The sequence below is a fragment of the Bos taurus genome, chromosome 11, assembly GCF_002263795.3.
Source record: "Bos taurus isolate L1 Dominette 01449 registration number 42190680 breed Hereford chromosome 11, ARS-UCD2.0, whole genome shotgun sequence".
NCBI lineage: Eukaryota > Metazoa > Chordata > Mammalia > Artiodactyla > Bovidae > Bos > Bos taurus.
The window spans coordinates 12,397,276-12,416,643 of record NC_037338.1 but is presented as its reverse complement, the minus strand read 5'-3'; positions in this window follow the sequence as shown (position 1 = coordinate 12,416,643).

The window sequence follows — 19,368 nt, the reverse complement described above, 5'->3', positions numbered from 1 at the left end:
CCAAGCAAGGTGGCTGTCCTCGGAAGGATGTGGTCCCACGCCCTGCTCCTTTGTAGCTCTTCAGTTCAGTTCAGTTTAGTCGCTCAGTTGTGTCCGACTCTTTGCGACCCCATGAATCGCAGCACGCCAGGCCTCCCTGTCCAACACCAACTCCTGGAGTTTACTTAAACTCACGTCCATCGAGTCAGTGATGCCATCCAGCCATCTCATCCTCTGTCGTCCCCTTCTCCTCCTGCCCCCAATCCCTCCCAGCATCAGAGTCTTTTCCAATGAGTCAACTCTTCGCATGAGGTGGCCAAAGTACTGGAGTTTCAGCTTTAGCATCAGTCCTTCCAATGAACACCCAGGACTGATCTCTTACCTGGGACAATCTCACATTCTTTTGAATGTTAAGTTTTCTGTGTGTGAACTATACCAGACCAATGAAAATAGCACACAGAAATATATAAATATAAAAAAGCATTAATAAATCAGATCACCTCCTCCAGCGCCCAGCACAGTAAGAGGCTGGGGGAGGCTCTCCAGTTCAGACCTCTAGGGCATGGGCACTAACGGTTACATTAGATTTGGTTTTTAGCTCTAGGTCCTGATGCAGAAAAGATACCTGTGTATCTGCCCAGATTAGAGACAAAGGAGACTGCACAGAGAGCCAGGGATGAAGCCTCCTGGAGGGTATTTGACAATTTCTGTCCTGTCGAGTAAGCTGGGCGGTGACTTCCTCGCAGGCAAAAAGGAGGGGAAATACACACCTTCAGTGGTCTGTGAGGTCTCTTGGAATCCTTGACATATTACTTGTGAGGACATCAGAGAGACATTCTGAGCTGCCAGACTTTAGCCAGTGCTCCTGCCTGGGCGGCCTTAGCACGTCCCAGCATGGAAGTTCAAGAGGAGCAGTGCCTGGAGGCGGAGAGGCAGGGAGGTGAAGAGAGCAGTAGCTGCTTCCCAAGGAAAAGCTGTGAGGCTGTGGAAGCCGGCCCCTGGTGTCCTAGTGACAGGTGGGCAGGATCTGCCTGCCTTTCCAGGAGACAGGAGGTTGGGTTAGCCTGGCTGCAGACTGGGTCCAGGGATGTGTCCCACGTGGGGATGCTCTGACCCCTGCTTTAGAAGGCAGCACTTTCCATCACGCTGGATACCCTTCATTACTGAGGAATCCTCTATATTGTATTCAGCCAAACTGTGAGCCCCAGGCAGGCTGTTCAGGGCTGCCCCTCAAGTGGGTTAGAAACGACTTTCACAGCCACTCACAGAAATCGGGTAAAAAAACAAAAACAAAAAAACCTGGCCTGGTTTGCCCAGGACTGAAGCATTTCCTAGGAGACAGGACTTTTGACCTGGGCAAACAGGGGTGGGTGCTTACCTACACAGAAGCCAGGAGGACTGGGGGGATCCTACCGGAGGGCTGGGCCTTCTCGGTGTGTCCAGAGAGCTATACCACCAAGGGTGGCAGGAGCACCCCCTCCTGTGGCACTGATTTGCTCAGCCATTGCTCAGCAATGCAGAGGAGAGTATGTCCTGTGTCAAATGTCCCCAGAAGCCAGGAGGAACCAGTTAAGCTGGTGACCTCTGCTTTAGGGCTCCCTGCTTGCTTATCTCCACTTCTGGGCCTTTCTGTACTTAGGAAAGATTAGTTCAGACCTCTCTCCCCACTATGCCAATCTTTCCAGGACCACCTGCCTGGAATCAGAGTGAGCAGGTGCCCGTGGACAGGGCCAGGCTTCTGGACATTCCCCTCTTCGCCGCCCCTCCACTGGCCACCTGCGCGGAACTGTTCTGAATGTTGACTGGAGAGGGGAGAGGTAAGCAGAAAGGAGAGCTCTGGACAGTGCCTACGGGCCCTGACATCATCTCGACTGGCTGAAGAGTATACATTTGCAGTTAGAAATCTGTAATGCTTTTTAGACCCAACGCTTTCACTAACTGGGGCGTTGAGGTAGTGAGTTATTCGTGAGTTATGATGTGAATGATGAAATTATTCATAAGTTATGATGTTTATGGCAAGCAAAAGGGTATGGGTTATGTCTCAAGACCATGGGGCAAGCTTGGCGTCTGTTGGCCTGAACTTGGGGAGGGTTGCCAGTTGACTGGTCTCATGGAGGGGGTTGATACATCTTCCAACTTCCACGAAGGGTAGAAATGGCAAGGATGTTCAGACTTGAGGATGATTTTTCAGGCTTGCTACCAGCTCCAAAAGGCTCTTTCTGTCCCTAATAGAAAGCATTCAGTCACATCTGACTGAATTTCACCCTCTTTTTCCCCATTTACTTTTCACACTAGTAGAAGACTAGTGGGGAATTTCCAATTCTGGTTGTTTTTGGAGAATAATGGGAGCAAACCAAAGAGGTCAGCTAGCTTCCTCTGCTCTTGAGAAATAGGTTTAAAAAAACCCCTCAGTATCTCCCATCCACACTGGAGTTATAAGTGACAAGCCCTGGGGTTCCCAGGAGCATACATTCTGCCTACCCTCTAACCTTGGGCCTGGACTCCTGCTCCTATGTATCTTGCATGCGTGCTAAGTCACTTCAGTGTTCAACTCTTTGTGACCCTACGGACTATAACCGGCCAGGCTCCTCTGTCCATGGGATTCTCCAGGCAAGAATACTGGAGTGGGTTGCCATGCCCTCCTCCAGGGGATCGTCCCAACCCAGGGATCAAACTTGAGTCTTTTATGTCTCCTGCACTGGCAGGCGGGCTCTTCACCACTAGTGCCGCCTAACAGCTCTGTATTCAGAGACACTGATGGGAGACTCAGTCCTGCTTAAATGTTTTAAACACACACACACAGAATTACACAAAGCCCTTGGCACATGGTAGACTTAATTTTGAAAGAGGAAGATTTGACATCATAATAACTCAAATAATTTCACATGCAGCAGCAACAGCTTCATCTTAGAGCTTCTCCACCTTTAAAATGTCATTCCCCACTCCCAGCCCACATGCTGCCTTTTTTTTTTTTTTTTTTCCCACTCACTGTCTTGCTAGCTTCTTCCTCTTCCTCTGGAATAATGTTAGTTTCCATCTGTCCCTTTCCCCTATCCCACCCCATCTCGACCTTGGACTGCCAAGATGCGCTGATCCTCACATTGATACAGGAATTTAGTGTAAGACCTATCAAAATCCCAGAAAGAATTTTTGTAGATATATAGAAAAAATTATTATACATTTTGTATAGAAAGGCAAAAGAATTGGAATAGCTAAAACAATGTGGAAAAAGAAGAAGAATGTAGAAGAAATAATTCTACCCAAGTTTAAGACTTATATAGCTACAAAGACTCTTTGTGACCTCATGGACTGTAACTTACTAGGCTCCTCTGTCCATGGGATTTCCCAGGCAAGAATACTGGAGTGGGAAATACATTTCCTTCCCCAGGGGATCCTCCTGACCCAGGGATAGAACCCAGGTCTCCTGCTTGGTAGGCAGATTCTTTTTACCTCTGAGCCACCTAGATAAACCAAGTAGACCAAAACAACTCTGAAATTTAAATTTTCAATGAAGCTACAACTCACAAAAGCAAGCCAAGACCTTTGTACTAAAAAGAGCAACTAAGTGCTGAAATTGGAAATTTGTATAAAACCCAGAGTCTCCTAACACGATAGCCAAAACATACAAGATAGAATAAAAAACCACCCAGCATACCAAGAGTCAGGGAAATTACAATTTGAACGAGGAAAGACAATCAACTGAGGTCCAAATAAGATAAGTTATCTGGCAAGAATTTTGAAACATTAGTTGCTTCGACAGCAATTATAAATTATCTTGAAACAAATGAAAAAATTTTAAAAATTCAGCAAGTAGACACTATAAAAAAGAAGCAAATAGAAATCATAGAACTGAAAAATAATAATTTTTTTTAATCTCACTGGATAGGCTAAATTGTAGAATGGAGTTGAGAGAGAAAAGAATCAGTGAGCCTGAAGACATAATAATAGAATTTATCCAGTCCAAACAACATATAGGGAAAGTACTAAAAATATAATAAATAAACAGAGCTTCTCATATGTGAAGATGACAAAAAAGACCCAATATTCATATAATTGCCATCCAAGAAGCAAAAGAGGAGGGAAAGTGCTGAAAAAGTCCTCAAAGAAATAAGCTGAAATCCTAAATTTGGCAAAAGACATAAGCCCACAGATCAAAAAAGCTGAATGAACACCAAAGGATAAATTCAAAAGAAATCCATGCCAAGATACATAATTAAATTTATGAAAACTAAAGAAAAGGGGAGGGTCTTGAAACTGTCAAATAGAAACGGTACATTAACTGTAAAGGAACATCAATTTGAAAAACAAATTTCTCATCTGAAACCACTGAGACCAGAAGGAGGTGGCATAATATTTTTCAAATGCAAAAACATCTGTCCATTGTGGAGCCTACACTGGGTAAAACTGTCTTTCGGGCATAAAGGAGGTATATGTCTTCTCATATGACTTAAAATGGGAAAAGGAAATTCTCCAAATGGAAAGGAAAGGATGTAAGGAAGAATCTTGGAACATCAGGAAGGAAAATAAAACGATAGAACAAAATAAATATGGAAATATACAATAAACTATTCTCTCCTTGTAAGCTTTCTAAACTATATTTTATTACTGAAACAAAATATATAACACCATCTGAATGAATTCGCTCAGTCGTGTCCAACTCTTTGCAATCCCGTGGACTGTAGCCCACCAGGCTCCTCTGTCCATGGGATTCTCCAGGCAAGGATACTGGAGTGGGTTGCCATTTCCTTCTCCAGGGGATCTTCCCGACCCAGGGATCAAGCCCAGTTCTCCTGCAATGCAGGCAGACGCTTTAACCTCTGAGCCACCAGGGAAGCCCCGAAACTCAAGCTAATAATATTTAAAAGTGAACTAGGTGAAAGGACTTAAATAGGTTTAAGGTCTCGATGCTTCACTCAAACTGCTGAAATGTTGATACCAGCAGACCTTATAGGTGACATATATGTTAAAATACCCAGAGCAACCACCAAGAAATGCAAACCATAAAGAAATACAGTCAAAAATACTATAGATAAATTGAGATGAGAGACCTCTCTGAGGTCTCTGGGGTCTCTCCCTGATAGCTCAGTTGGTAAAGAATCTGCCTGCAATTCAGGAGACCCTGGTTCGACTGCTGGGTTGGGAAGATTTGCTGGAGAAGAGATAGGCTAACCACTCCAGAATTCTTGGGCTTCTCTTGTGGCTCGGCTGGTAAAGAATCCGCCTGCAATGCAGGAGAACTGGGTTCAATCCCCTGGAGGAGGGAAAGGCTAGCCACTCCAGTATTCTGGCCTGGAGAATTCCATGGACTGTACAGTCCATGGGGTCACAAAGAGTTGGACACAACTGAATGACTTTCACTTTCTCATCTCTTCTACTTACCCACAGAAGAATTGGCATTGAAGGTCAATGGGCTTACTTTCAGCTTCCCAGGTAGCATTAGTAGTAAAGAACCCACCTGCCAATGCAGGAGACATAAAAGACGTGGGTTCAATCCCCTGGAAGAGAGCACAGCAACCTACTCCAGTAATCTTGCCTGGAGAATCTCTTGGACAGAGGATCCTGATGGGTTGTAGTCCATAGGGTTGCACAGAGTCAGACACAACTGAAGCGACTTACTTTCAGGGCTTACTTTCAGAAGAGCTAAAGTATGGTGGGAAATAGAGACTCCTCTCTTAAGGAGCACACACAAAATCTTACAAGCTCTAGGACCCAGGTTAGAAGGGGTAATTTGAAAAGTGCCTTGGTCAGACCCACCTGCTGATCTTAGCCTTTCAGAGAGGCAAGAGGCAATTGGAGCTCACCTTGGGGACACAGACACTGGCAAAAACCATTTTGGGGAGCTCGTTCAACACATGAACACTGGTGTTGGCAAGCACCATTTTGGAATCCTTTCTCTGGCTTATTAATACCAGAACCTGACTCCTCCCAGCAGCCTTTTGGCACCAGTACTGAGACACCCCAGGCCAAGCAATTAGCCAGGCAGAGACACAGCTCCACCCACCAGCAGGCTGGCTGCCTTAGGACCTTCTGAGCCCCCAGCTGCCCCGGGATCACACCACCCACAAGTGCACTGGCTAGCCCCGGGAGCTTGCCTTGTCCACTGCAGGGCCCAGAACTCAGCTCCAAACACCAATGCCTCCGCACAAGTCCCTAGGCCTCTAAGGCCCTACAGCCAGATACCCTGGGATCAGTCTCCCTCTAACAGTAGGTAGGCACCACCCCCAGGGATCTGCAACCATAGATTCATAGATTTGGTTTCATCCGCCAATGGGCCAGCAGTAGCTGCAGGATCCAGCCTCACCCACCAGTAGGCAGGCACCAGCATGGGGAATCCTCCAGGCCCCAGCCCCGGGACCAAAGCAAGCTCTGCAGGTGGCCATATCAGGACCCAGCCCGCCCTCAGTGGGCCAGCTCCAAGCCTGGGACCACCTGGGCCACAGCACTGGCCACCAGGTCAACCACGGCCCTGCAGCCAGAGACTCAAGAACCAGGCACTGCCCACCAGTGAGCCAGAACTAGCCCTGGGAACACTGGGCTCTAACCCTACCCACCAGCAAGCTCTGAGACACCTTGGACCACTCAGGCCATCACCTCAGGATCCAGCCCCAATCTCCAATGGGGCAAGGCCAGCTTTGGGGCACCCTGGATCCCACAGCCAGCAGGGATGGGAACCAGCCCAACCCACCAGCCAGCCAAGACTAAACCCAGCATCGCCGACCCTGCAACCATGGGCAGAACCAGGCTCAACCAATCAGCTTACTGTCACTAGCCCCAGGACCTGCTGGGGCTCTGCAGTCACCTGCCTGGTGACACAGCCCTACCAACCAGAAGCCAGCAGCCTCCACTCAGGGCAGGGCCTGGCAACCAACCAGACGAGGGCCGGCCACATCTCCCAGGTTACCCACAGCAGTCAGCCCACCACAGCAGAAGGACCCACAAGAGAAGCCCACGTAAGGGTCACCCTAGAGCATATAACTCTGGTGACCAGATAGAAGTGTGCTATTGGGACACATAGGGTGTCTCCTATAAAAAGCCACAACTCCAAGGTTGGAAAACATAACCAACCTAACAATACATAGAAATAAAAGCATCAAACGAGGCAAAATGTGGCAACAGAAGAATATGTTCCAAATGAAGGAACAAGATAAAACCCCAGAAGAACTGGGGTTCTCCTACACTCTTGGTGGGAATGTAAACTGGTGCACCCACTATAGAGAACAATATGAAGGTTTCTTTAAAAACTAAAAATAGTTACCATATGATCCAGCAATCCTACTCTTGTGGACACATCTGGAGAAAATTCTAATTTGAAAAGAAACATGCACCCCAATGTTAATACCAGCACTATCAACAACAAAAAAGACATAGAAGCAACCTAATGACCACTGACAAGTGAATGGATAAAGAAAACATGGTGTGTGTATATACATATGTATACACACGCACATATACATACAGGGAGTTGCTGGTAGCTCAGCTGATAAAATTGGAGAAGGAAATGGCAACCCACTCCAGTGTTCTTGCCTGGAGAATCCCAGGGACGGGGAAGCCTGGTGAGCTGCCGTCTATGGGGCTGCACAGAGTCAGACACGACTGAAGCGACTTAGCAGCAGCAGCAGCAGCTGATAAAGAATCTGCCTGCAATGCAGGAGACCCTGGTTTGATTCCTGGGTTGGGAAGATCCCCTGGAGTAGGGATAGGCTACCCACTCCAGTATTTATGGCTTCCCTGGAAGCTCAGACAGTAAAGAATACAGGTGCAATGTCAGAGACCAGGGTTCAATCCCTAGGTTGGGAAGATCCCCTAGAGGAGGTCATGGCAACCCACTCCAGCATTCTTGCCTGGAGAATCCCTGTGGACAGAGGAGCCTGGTGGGCTATAGTCCATGGGGTCTCAAAGAGTCAGACACGACTGAGTAACTAAGCACAGCACAGCATAGCACATATATACACACAGTGGAAGACTACTTTGCCATAAAAATAGAATAAAATAATGCCATTTGCAGTAACATGAATGGACCCAGAGATTATCGTATTAAGTGAAATCAGACAGAGAAAGACAAATATCATATGATGCCACTTATATAGTGAATCTAAGATTTGACATAAATGAGCTTATTCACAAAACAGAAACAGACTCAGAGACACAGAAAACAAACTTATGGTTACCAAAGGGGGAAGATGGGGAGAGGGACAAACTAGGAGTTTGGGATTAGCAGACACAAACTGCTGTATATAAAATAGATGATAAACAAGATCCTACTGTATAGCACAGGGAAATATATTCAACATCTTATAATAAACTATAATAGAAAAAATATTAAAAAGAATATATATAGATATACGTCTGAATCCGTTTACCAGTTTGCTGTACACCAGAAATTAACACATTATAAATTAACTATACTTCAATTTAAAAAAAAGGATAAAACCTGAGAAGAAAAACTAAGTGGAGATAAGCTATGTGAATTGGAGAAGGCAATGGCAACCCACTCCAGCATTCTTGCCTGGAGAATCCCAAGGATGGAGGAGCCTGGTAGGTTGGCGTCTACGGGGTCACACAGAGTCAGACACGACTGAAGCGACTTAGCAGCAGCAGCAGCAAGCTATGTTAAGGATAGAGTTCAAGGTACTGATCATAAAGATATTTAAAGAACTTAAAGATATATTTAAATGTATATTGAGATACTTAAAGATATATCGAGAGAAGTTTGGATAACAGTGAGAATTTTAACAAGGAGTTACATAATATAAAGAAGAACCAAACAAAGATGAAGTTGTATACAATTATGGAAGTGAAGAATACACTAGAAGTCAATTGAGGTTAGATGATACAGAGGAACAAATCAACACGCTGGAAGACAGAATACTGGAAATCTCTGACTGAACAGAAAAAAATTTAATAAAAAGAAATGAAAACAATTTAAAAGACTTCTAGGACAGTATCAAGCCTACTAACATTAACATTATAGGGGGAGAAGGGTAAGAGAGAGAGAAAGAACAGGAAACATTTTGAGGAAATAATAGTTGAAAACATTCCTAAACTGGGAAAGGAAATAGACATCCATGTCCAAGAAGTATCGAGATTACCAAACAGGATCAACCCAAAGAAGACCACACCAAGACACACTGCAATTAACAGAGCAAGAATTAAAGACAAATTGTTGTTTCTGTTCAGTCGCTCAGTTGTGTCTGACTCTTTGTGACCCCATGGACTGCAGCACACCAGGCTTCCCTGTCCTTCACCATCTCCCAGAGTTTGCTCAAACTCATGTCCATTGAGTCTGTGATGCTACCCAACCATCTCATCCTCTCTCGTCCCCTTTTCCTCCTGCCTTCAATCTTTCAGCATCAGGGTTTTTTCCAATGAGTTGGCTCTTTGCATCAGAGGCCAAAGGATTAGAGCTTCAGCTTCAGCATCAGTCTTTCCAATGAATATTCAGTGTTGATTTCCTTTTTGACTGACTGATTTGATCTTGCAGTCCAGTGAAAATGAAAGTCACTCTGTTGTGTCCAGCTCTTTGCAACCGCATGAACGATACAGTCCATGGAATTCTCCAGGCCAGAATACTGGAGTGGGTAACCATTCCCTTCCCCAGGGAATCTTCCCAACCCAGGGATCAAACCCAGGTCCCACATATTGCAGGTGGACTCTTTATCAGCTTAGCTACCAGGGAAGCCTGAAATGTTAGTCACTCAGTCATGTCCTACTCTTGGAACCCTATGGACTGTAGTCCTGTGGACAGGTTCCTCTGTCCATAGAATTCTCCAGGCAAGAATACTGGAGTGGGGTGCCATGGCCTTCTCCAGGGCATATTCCCAACCCAGGGATTGAACTCCAGTCTCCCACGTTGCAGGCAGGTTCTTTACCACATGAGCCACCAGGAAAGCTCCATGAGGTCCAAGGGACTCTCAAGAGTCTTCTCCAACACCACAATTTGAAAGCATCAATTTTTCACCACTCAGCCTTCTCTATGGTCCAAATTTCACATCCCTACAAGACTACTGGAAAAACCATAGCTTTGACTATATGGCTTTTGCTGGCAAAATAATAGCTCTGCTTTTTAATACACTGTCTAGGTTTGTCATAGCTTTTCTTCCAATGAGCAAGTGTCTTTTAATTTGGTGGCTGCAGTCACCATCTGCAGTGATTTTGGAGCCCAAGAAAATAAAGTCTGTCACTGTTTCCATTGTTTCCCCATCTATTTGCCATGAAGTGTTGGGACTAAATGCCATGATCTTCATCTTCTGAATCTTGAGTTTTAAGCCAGCTTTTCACTCTTCTCTTTCACCTCATCAAGAGACTCTTTAGTTCCTCTTTGTTTTCTGCCATTACAGTGGTGTCATCTGTATTTCTGAGGTTATTGATATTTCTCCCAGCAATCTTGATTCCAGCTTGTGCTTCATTCAGCCTGGTATTTTACATGTTGTATCCTGTATATAAGTTAAATAAGCAGGATGACAATATACGGCTTTGATATACTCCTTTCCCAATTTTGAACCAGTCTGTTGTTTCACGCCTGGTTCTAACTGTTGCTTCTTGACCAGCATACAGGTTTCTCAGGAAGCAGGTAAGGTGGTCTGGTACTCCCATCTCTTGAAGAATTTTCCAGTTTGTTGTGATCCACACAGTCAAAGGCTTTAGTATAGTCAATGAAGCAGAAGTAAATGTTTTTCCACAATTCCCTTAATTTTTTCTATGATCCAATGGATGTTGGCAATTTGATCTCTGGTTCCTCTGCCTTTTCTAAATCCAGCTTGTATATCTGGAAGTTCTCAGTTCATGTACTGTTGAAGCCTTGCTTGAAGGATTTTTAGCATTACCTTGATAGCAAGAGAAGCAAAAAGCAAAGGAGAAAAGGAAAGATATAAGCATCTGAATGCAGAGTTCCAAAGAATAGCAAGAAGAGATAAGAAAGCCTTCTTCAGTGATCAATGCAAAGAAATAGAGGAAAACAACAGAATGGGAAAGACTAGAGATCTCTTCAAGAAAATTAGAGATACCAAGGGAACATTTCATGCAAAGATGGGCTCAATAAAGGACAGAAATGGTATGGACCTAACAGAAGCAGAAGATATTAAGAAGAGATGGCAAGAATACACAGAAGAACTGTACAAAAAAGATCTTCACGACCAAGATAATCATGATGGTGTAATCACTCACCTAGAGCCAAACATCCTGGAATGTGAAGTCAAGTGGGCCTTGGAAAGCATCACTACGAGCAAAGCTAGTGGAGGTGATGGAATTCCAGTTGAGCTATTCCAAATCCTAAAAGATGATGCTGTGAAAGTGCTGCACTCAATATGCCAGCAAATTTGGAAAACTCAGCAGTGGCCACAGGACTGGAAAAGGTCAGTTTTCATTCCAATCCCAAAGAAAGGCAATGCCAAAGAATGCTCAAACTACCACACAATTGCACTCATCTCACACACTAGTAAAGTAATGCTCAAAACTCTCCAAGCCAGGCTTCAGCAATATGTGAACCGTGAACTTCCTGATGTTCAAGCTGGTTTTAGAAAAGGCAGAGGAACCAGAGATCAAATTGCCAACATCCGCTGGATCATGGAAAAAGCAAGAGAGTTCCAGAAAAAACATCTATTTCTGCTTTATTGACTATGCCAAAGCCTTTGACTGTGTAGATCACAATAAACTGTGGAAAATTCTGAAATAGATGGGAATACCAGACCACCTGACCTCCCTCTTGAGAAACCTGTATGCAGGTCGGGAAGCAACAGTTAGAACTGGACATGGAACAACAGACTGGTTCCAAATAGGAAAAGGAGTATGTCAAGGCTGTATATTGTCACCCTGCTTATTTAACGTCTATGCAGAGTACATCATGAGAAACGCTGGGCTGGAAGAAGCACAAGCTGGAATCAAGATTGCTGGGAGAAATATCAATAACCTCAGATATGCAGATGACACCACGCTTATGGCAGAAAGTGAAGAGGAACTAAAAAGCCTCTTGATGAAAGTGAAAGAGGAGAGTGAAAAAGTTGGCTTAAAGCTCAACATTCAGAAAACGAAGATCATGGCATCTGGTCCCATCACTTCATGGGAAATAGATGGGGAAACAGTGGAAACAGTGTGAGACTTTATTTTTGGGAGCTCCAAAATCACTGCAGATGGTGATTGCAGCCATGAAATAAAAAGATGCTTACTCCTTGGAAGGAAAGTTATGACCAACCTTGAAAGCATATTCAAAAGCAGAGACATTACTTTGCCAACAAAGGCCCGTCTAGTCAAGGTTATGGTTTTTCCAATGGTCATGTGTGGATGTGAGAGTTGGACTGTGAATAAAGCTGAGTACCGAAGAATTGATGCTTTTGAACTGTGGTGTTGGAGAAGACTCTTGAGAGTCCCTTGGACTGCAAGGAGATCCAACCAGTCCATTCTGAAGGAGATCAGCCCTGGGATTTCTTTGGAAGGAATAATGCTAAAGCTGAAACTCCAGTACTTTGGCCACCTCATGCGAAGAGTTGACTCATTGGAAAAGACCCTGATGCTGGGAGGGATTGGGGGCAGGAGGAGAAGGGGACGACAGAGGATGAGATGGCTGGATGGCATCACTGACTTGATGGACGTGAGTCTGGGTGAACTCCGGGACTTGGTGATGGACAGGAAGGTCTGGCGTGCTGCAATTCATAGGGTCGCAAAGAGTCGGACACGACTGAGTGACTGAACTGAACTGAACTGATAGCATGGAAAATTAGTGTAATTGTGCAGTTGTTTGAACATACTTTGGCATTGCCTTTCTTTGGGATTGGAATGAAAACTGACCTTTTCCAGTCCTGTGACCACTGCTGAGTTTTCCAAATTTGCTGGCATATTGAGTGTAGCACTTTAACAGCATCATCTTTTAGGATTTGAAATACCTCAGCTGGAATTCTATTACCTCCACTAGCTTTGTTTGTAGTAATGTTTCTTAAGGCTCACTTGACTTCATGCTCCAGGATGTCTGGCTCTAGGTGACTGATCACACCATTGTGGTTATTAGAATCATTAAGACCTTTTTTGTACAGTTCTTCTGTGTATTCTTGCCACCTCTTTTTAATATCTTCTGATTCTGTTAGGTCCATACAATTTCTGTCGTATATTGTGCCCATCTTTGTATGAAATGCTCCCTTGGTATCTCTAATTTTTTTCAAGAGATTGCTAGTCTTTCCTATTCTATTGTTTCCTCTATTTCCGTGTGATGTTCACTTAAGAAGGCTTTCTTCTCTCTCCTTGCTTCTCTTTGGAACTCTGCATTCAGTTGGGTCTAATTTGCCTTTTTTTTTTTTTTTGCTCTTTTGCCTTTTGATTCTCTTCTTTTCTCAGCTATTTGTAAGACAATCATTTTGCCTTGTTGTATTTCTTTTTCTTCGGCATGGTTTTGGTGTCCACCTCCTGTACAATGTTACGAACCTCTGTCCATAATTCTTCAGACACTCTATCAGACCTAATTCCTTGAATCTATTTGTCACTTCCACTATATAGTCATAAAGGATTTGATTTAGATATTACCGTAATGGCCTAGTGGTTTTCCCTACTTTCTTCAATTTCAGTCTGAACTTGGCAATAAGGAGCTCATGATCTGAGCCACAGTCACTTCCTGGTCTTGTTTTTGCTGACTATATAGAGCTTCTCCATCTTTGGCTGCAAATAATATAATCAATCTAATTTCAGTATTGACCATCTGGTGACATCTAAATGTAGAGTCATTTCTTGTGTTGTTGGAAGAGGGTATTTGCTATGACAAGTGAGTTCTCTTGGCAAAACTCTGTTAACCTTTGTCCTGCTTCATTTTATACTCCAAGGCCAAACGTGCCTGTTACTCCAGGTATCTCTTGACTTCCTACTTTAGCATTTCCCCTATGATGAAAAGGACATCTTTTTTGGGTGTTAGTTCTAGAAGATCTTGCAGGTCTTTACAGAACTGTTCAACTTCTTTGGCATTAGTGTTTGGGGCATAGACTTGGATTACTGTGATGTTGAATGGTTTGCTTTGGAAATGAACAAAGATCAACCTGCTGTTTTTGAGACTGCACACAAGTACTGCATTTCTGACTCTTTTGTTGACTATGAGGGCTACTCCATTTCTTCTAAGGGATTCTTGTCCACAGTAGTAGTAAATATAATGATCATATGAATCGAATTTGCCCATCCCCTCCATTTTAGTTCCTAAGATGTTGATGTTCACTCTTGGTATCTCCTATGTGAACATCCAATTTACCTTGATTCATGGATCTAACATTCCAGCTTCCTATGCAGTATTGTTCTTTATAGCATCAGACTTTACTTTCACCACCAGACACATCCACAACTGGGTGTCAGTTCCACTTTGGTTCCGCCTCTTCAGTATTTCTGGAGCTATTTCTCTCCTCTTTCCCAGTAGCATATTGGACACCTACCAACCTGGGGGGTTCATCTTCCAGAGTCATATCTTTTTGCCTTTTCATACTGTTCATGGGGTTCTCAAGGCAAGAATACTGAAGTAGTTAGCCATTCCCTTCTCCAGTGGACCACGTTTTGTCAGAACTCTCCACCATGACCCGTCTGTCTGGGGTTGCCCTACATGACATGGCTGATAGTTTCATTGAGTTTTAAACCCCTAGCTAAAACTCAATACTCAATGGTGAAAACTGAAACTATTTCCTCTAAGATCAGAAACAAGTCAAGGATACACACTCTGGCCACTTGAATTCAATATATTATTGGTTGTCCTAGCCACAGCAGTCAGATAATAGAAAAAATAAAAGGAAATCAGATTGGAAAGAAAGACATAAAACTGTCATTGGTTGCAGATAACGTAACAGGATACTATGGGTAGGAAATCCTCAGTTCAGTTCAGTTCAGTCGCTCAGTCGTGTCCAACTCTTTGTGACCCCATGGACTACAGCACGCCAGGCTTCCCTGTCCATCACCAACTCCCAGAGCTTGTTCAAACTCATGTACATCAAGTTGATGATGCCATCCAGCCATCTCATCCTCTGTCATCCCTTCTCCTCCTGTTTTCAATCTTTCCCAGCATCAGGGTCTTTTCCAATGAGTCAGTTCGTCACATCAGGTGGCCAAAGTATTGGAGTCAGCTTCAGCATCCGTCCTTCCAATGAACATTCAGGATTTTTTTCCTTTAGGATTGACTGGTTGGATCTCCTTGCAGTCCAAGGGACTCTCAAGAGTCTTCTCAAACATCACTATACAAAAGCATCAATTCTTAGGTGCTCAGCTTTCTTTATGGTCCAACTCTCACATCCATACATGACCACTGGAAAAATCATAGCTTCGACTAGAGGGACCTTTGTAGCAAAGTAATATCTCTACTTATTAATATGCTGTCTAGGTTGGTCATAGCTTTTCTTCCAAGGAGCAAGCATCTTTTAATTTCATGGCTGCAGTCACCATCCACAGTGATTTTGGAGCCCAAGAAAATAGTCGTCACTGTTTCCATTGTTTCCCCATCTATTTGCCATGAAGTGATGGGATGGGATGCCATGATCTTAGTTTTTGAATGTTGAGTTTTAAGCGAACTTTTTCACTCTCCTCTTTCACTTTCATCAAGAGGCTCTTTAGTTCTTTTGCTTTCTGCCATAAGAGTGGTGTCATCTGCATATCTGAGGTTGATATTTCTCCTGGCAATCTTGATTCCAGATTGTGCTTCATCCAGCCTGGCATTTCTCATGATGTACTCTGCATATAAGTTAAATAAGCAGAGTGACAATCCTCTTCAAACCTTTCCCCAAAATTGAAGTGATGGAAACATTTCTAAACTCATGCTATGAGACCAGCATTACCCTGTTACTATAGTCAAAGGCACTACAAAAAAAGAAAACTATAGATCAATATACCTGATGAATATGGAAGTAAAAATCCTAACAAAATACTAGGAAACAAAATTCAATATCATAATAAATTCCATATGATCAAGTGGGATTTATTCATTGAATGCAAGGATAGTTTGACATATACAATTCAATCAATGCAGTACATCACATTAATGGAATGATTGTGGGGACATGACAATATCACCTCAACTGATGCTAAAAAAGCATTTAACAAAATTTTACACCTTTTCATTGTAAAAACTCAACAAACTAGGAATAGAAGGAAATAACCTCAACATAACATTTGAAACAGCCAAAAACTGGAAACAACCCAAATATCCTTCAACAAGTGAATGGTTAAACAAACTGTTATACGTCCTTACCATGGAAATCTACTCAGCAACAAAAAGAAATAAATTAATGATATATACAGTAACTGGAGAAGGCAATGGCACCCCACTCCAGTACTCTTGCCTGGAAAATCCCATGGACGGAGGAGCCTGGTAGGCTGCAGTCCTTGGTGTCGCTAAGAGTCATGGACAACTGAGAGACTTCATTTTCACTTTTCACTTTCATGCATTGGAGAAGGAAATGGCAACCCACTCCAGCGTTCTTGCCTGGAGAATCCCAGGGACGGGGCAGCCTGGTGGGCTGCCGTCTATGGGGTCGCACAGAGTCGGACACGACTGAAGCGACTTAGCAGCAGCAGCAGTAACTTGGGTGGTTCTTCAGAGCATTATGATTTGTTAGGGGGAAAAAAATCTCAAAAGATCACACACTGAATGATTCCGCTTGTTTAACCTTCTTGAAATGACAGAATTATAGACACGGGAAAGTAGCGGTGGCCAGGGCTTAGAGAGAGAAGGGACTGGTGGGGAGGTATACCACGAGTGAGTATAAAGTATTATATAGATCTTTGTGGTGGTGAAATAATTCTGTATGTTGATATCACTGATGACTATATGAATCTGTAGTTGATAAAATGGCATCAAACTACACACAACCACTGTGCAGTGTCAGTTTCCTGGTTTGGATATTGTACTATAATTATGTAAGAAGCCATCGGGAGAGACTGGGTGCAGGGTGCATGCGACCTCTCTTGTACTGTCTTTGCAGCTTTCTGTGCATCTGTAATTATTTCAAAATAAAATACCAACATGCACTGTCACACAAAGCCCTTGGAAACATGGCGCACTTTATTCTGACGGACGAGGAGTTGACATCATAGCCATGCATTCTCACCAGAAGCATGCGAGTCTGCCACTTAAGAGCTTCTCTTCTCTTGAACTATCATTCATCACACATCCTCCTTCTACAGTCCTGGCACATCACTTCGGCAGCCAGGATCTTTCCCCATCTTGCTTGTTCCTTTCTCTCCCTCCTCGACTGTGTTCTGGAGTAAATTTTACTTCCATCTGTCCCCTCCAACAATTCCCTCACACCTCCACCTTGGGCTGCCAATCATATGCGATGTAGCTGCTCCCACGGCAAGGTAACCAATCAGAGGTAGCCATCCTTTTTCCCATCGGGATAAGCATGTGACTCAAATTGGACCAATCAGAGACCTCGCAGGAGTTGCTATGTGAAAACTGTCCTATGGGTTCAGGGTGGAGCATTCTCGCTCCTGCCTACCTTTGAGGGCACCACTCACAATGTGTCCTACAAAACATTTCTCTCAGAGGGAATCTAAGGGTGAGTCCCAGAGGGAAAAAGCTGTGGGAAGGAAGGACTTACCAAAATGTCAAAGTCTAAAAAAAAATCAAGTCTACACGAGGCAAGGCAAAAAGGGCTTCTCTGGGTGGAGACAAGCCAGGAAGGAGAGGACTATAGCCAAGCAGGTGGGCCTTGCCCAGGCACATCTGCCTCCAAGACCACCCACATTCCCTCACAGGAGCATGATGCCCTCACGTGGGCCAGCAACCTGGCCACAGGGCTGCCAGCAGCCAAGGATCCCCCACTGTGCCTCTGACAGCCCCCCGGGGCAGACCCAGCTGCTTCCAAATTTGGTGTCTTAGCGCCACACTCCCATGGAAGTCTTTGTGGGCTCACATATGCTCCACTACTGTGCAGCATGGGGGATCTGATGGAGGGGGGCAGAGGCTTAGAGCACTAGGGTTCAGGAGGATTCGGAGAGGCATTCTCATCATGGGAAGGCCAAGGTTGCAGGGACTAGAATAAGTATCTCCTGGGAGGCCAGAGTCCCTGGGGGTGGATGAGGCCAGCGGGGCAGACCAATCCGGTGAAAGGAAAGTGGGGCAGGAGATAAGCAGCGGAACCTGAGGCCCAGCTTGCTGCTTCGCCATCACCACCTCCACACCGTGCTCAGGGCTTCAGAGCCTTTGTGAGGAACAGAGCCTGGCTGGCTCAGCTGAGTACTCAGGCTAGTCAGGCTTGTTTTTCCTTTAGCCCCCAACACAGACACACACAGTCCTCCTCCCGCTCCCCCTGCCCCAGTCCAAGACCCAGCCCACAGACTGGCTCTGGCAGAGTGCTGTCTCTGCCCTCACCTAGCCACCTCACTCGCTGGCCCTGAGGCCCTGCTTTCCCCTGCCCTGTTCCTGGCGCCCAGCCCCCGGCCACCCCAGGCAGCCAGGCCCAACCAAGGCAGGCTGTTTTGGAAAAGTGCTGGGAGGTGGCAGAATGTGCGGTCTGTGAGTTCCCTCCAACCTGGCGCCCCAACCCCTGGACAAACAGCGGCCGTGTCGGCCTGTCCACAGCGGCCTGTGTTCTCCTTCCAGGCCAGGAGATCCCAGGGGCAGGCAGCCGTGCGGGAGACGTCACTGGCCCACTGGGCCCACGGGGGAGAGGCCAGGACAGACTTGGTGATGACAGGCCAGCCACCCGCCCAGCCGCGCCCTCCCACCCCGTGGCAGGGCGGTCAGACCGAGGGCAGCCCGAGGACCAGGCTCCTTCACCTCTGCTGCCACACAGGACATTCCACCGGGAGAGATGGAATTTACACTCTGAAAAACTACTGCCTTCCACTGGCACACTTCCTGAGGGAAGCTGGGGGTGTCTGTTGCTGCTTCTTGCTGGCCCTGGAGGCCTCAGTCTGAGAGAGCCCTTGGGTGGGGCCTGTGCTGTTAGGGCCAGGTGGTCCCCGTTCTGACACATGACATCCTCTGCTTCTGCATGGTTCTGGGAACATCCCTGCTATGCTGAGACTCTGCTTCAGCTTAAGGAAACGGGGGATCACCTTGCTCTCCCCTCCCCAGGGTGGAGGTTAGGGCTTGGGGAGTACAGATCGGGGTGGGGAAGCAAAGCAAGGGTGAAGCAGCCTACCGGTGGCACTGCCCAGGAGATGCTGGTGATGCCCCTCTGGGTGGCCCGGTTCTGTGACCCAGGTTGTGAGAGGCCCTGTCTGGGCTGAGGTTGGGTCTGACTGATTGTATCAAAAAGAAACACTGAAGCCACAAAACGGCCTTTTTCAGGCCAGCTCAGTGGGGACTTTCACTCCCCAGGCTCTGAGGAAGGGCCTGGGCACAGACAGGGTCTGGGACTGGCCTGAGCACTGTGAGGCTTGGTGCTTGCCAGGGCTGGGCCCCCCGGTGCCTGGTGTAGCTCCAGGGACCACGGCTTTGCT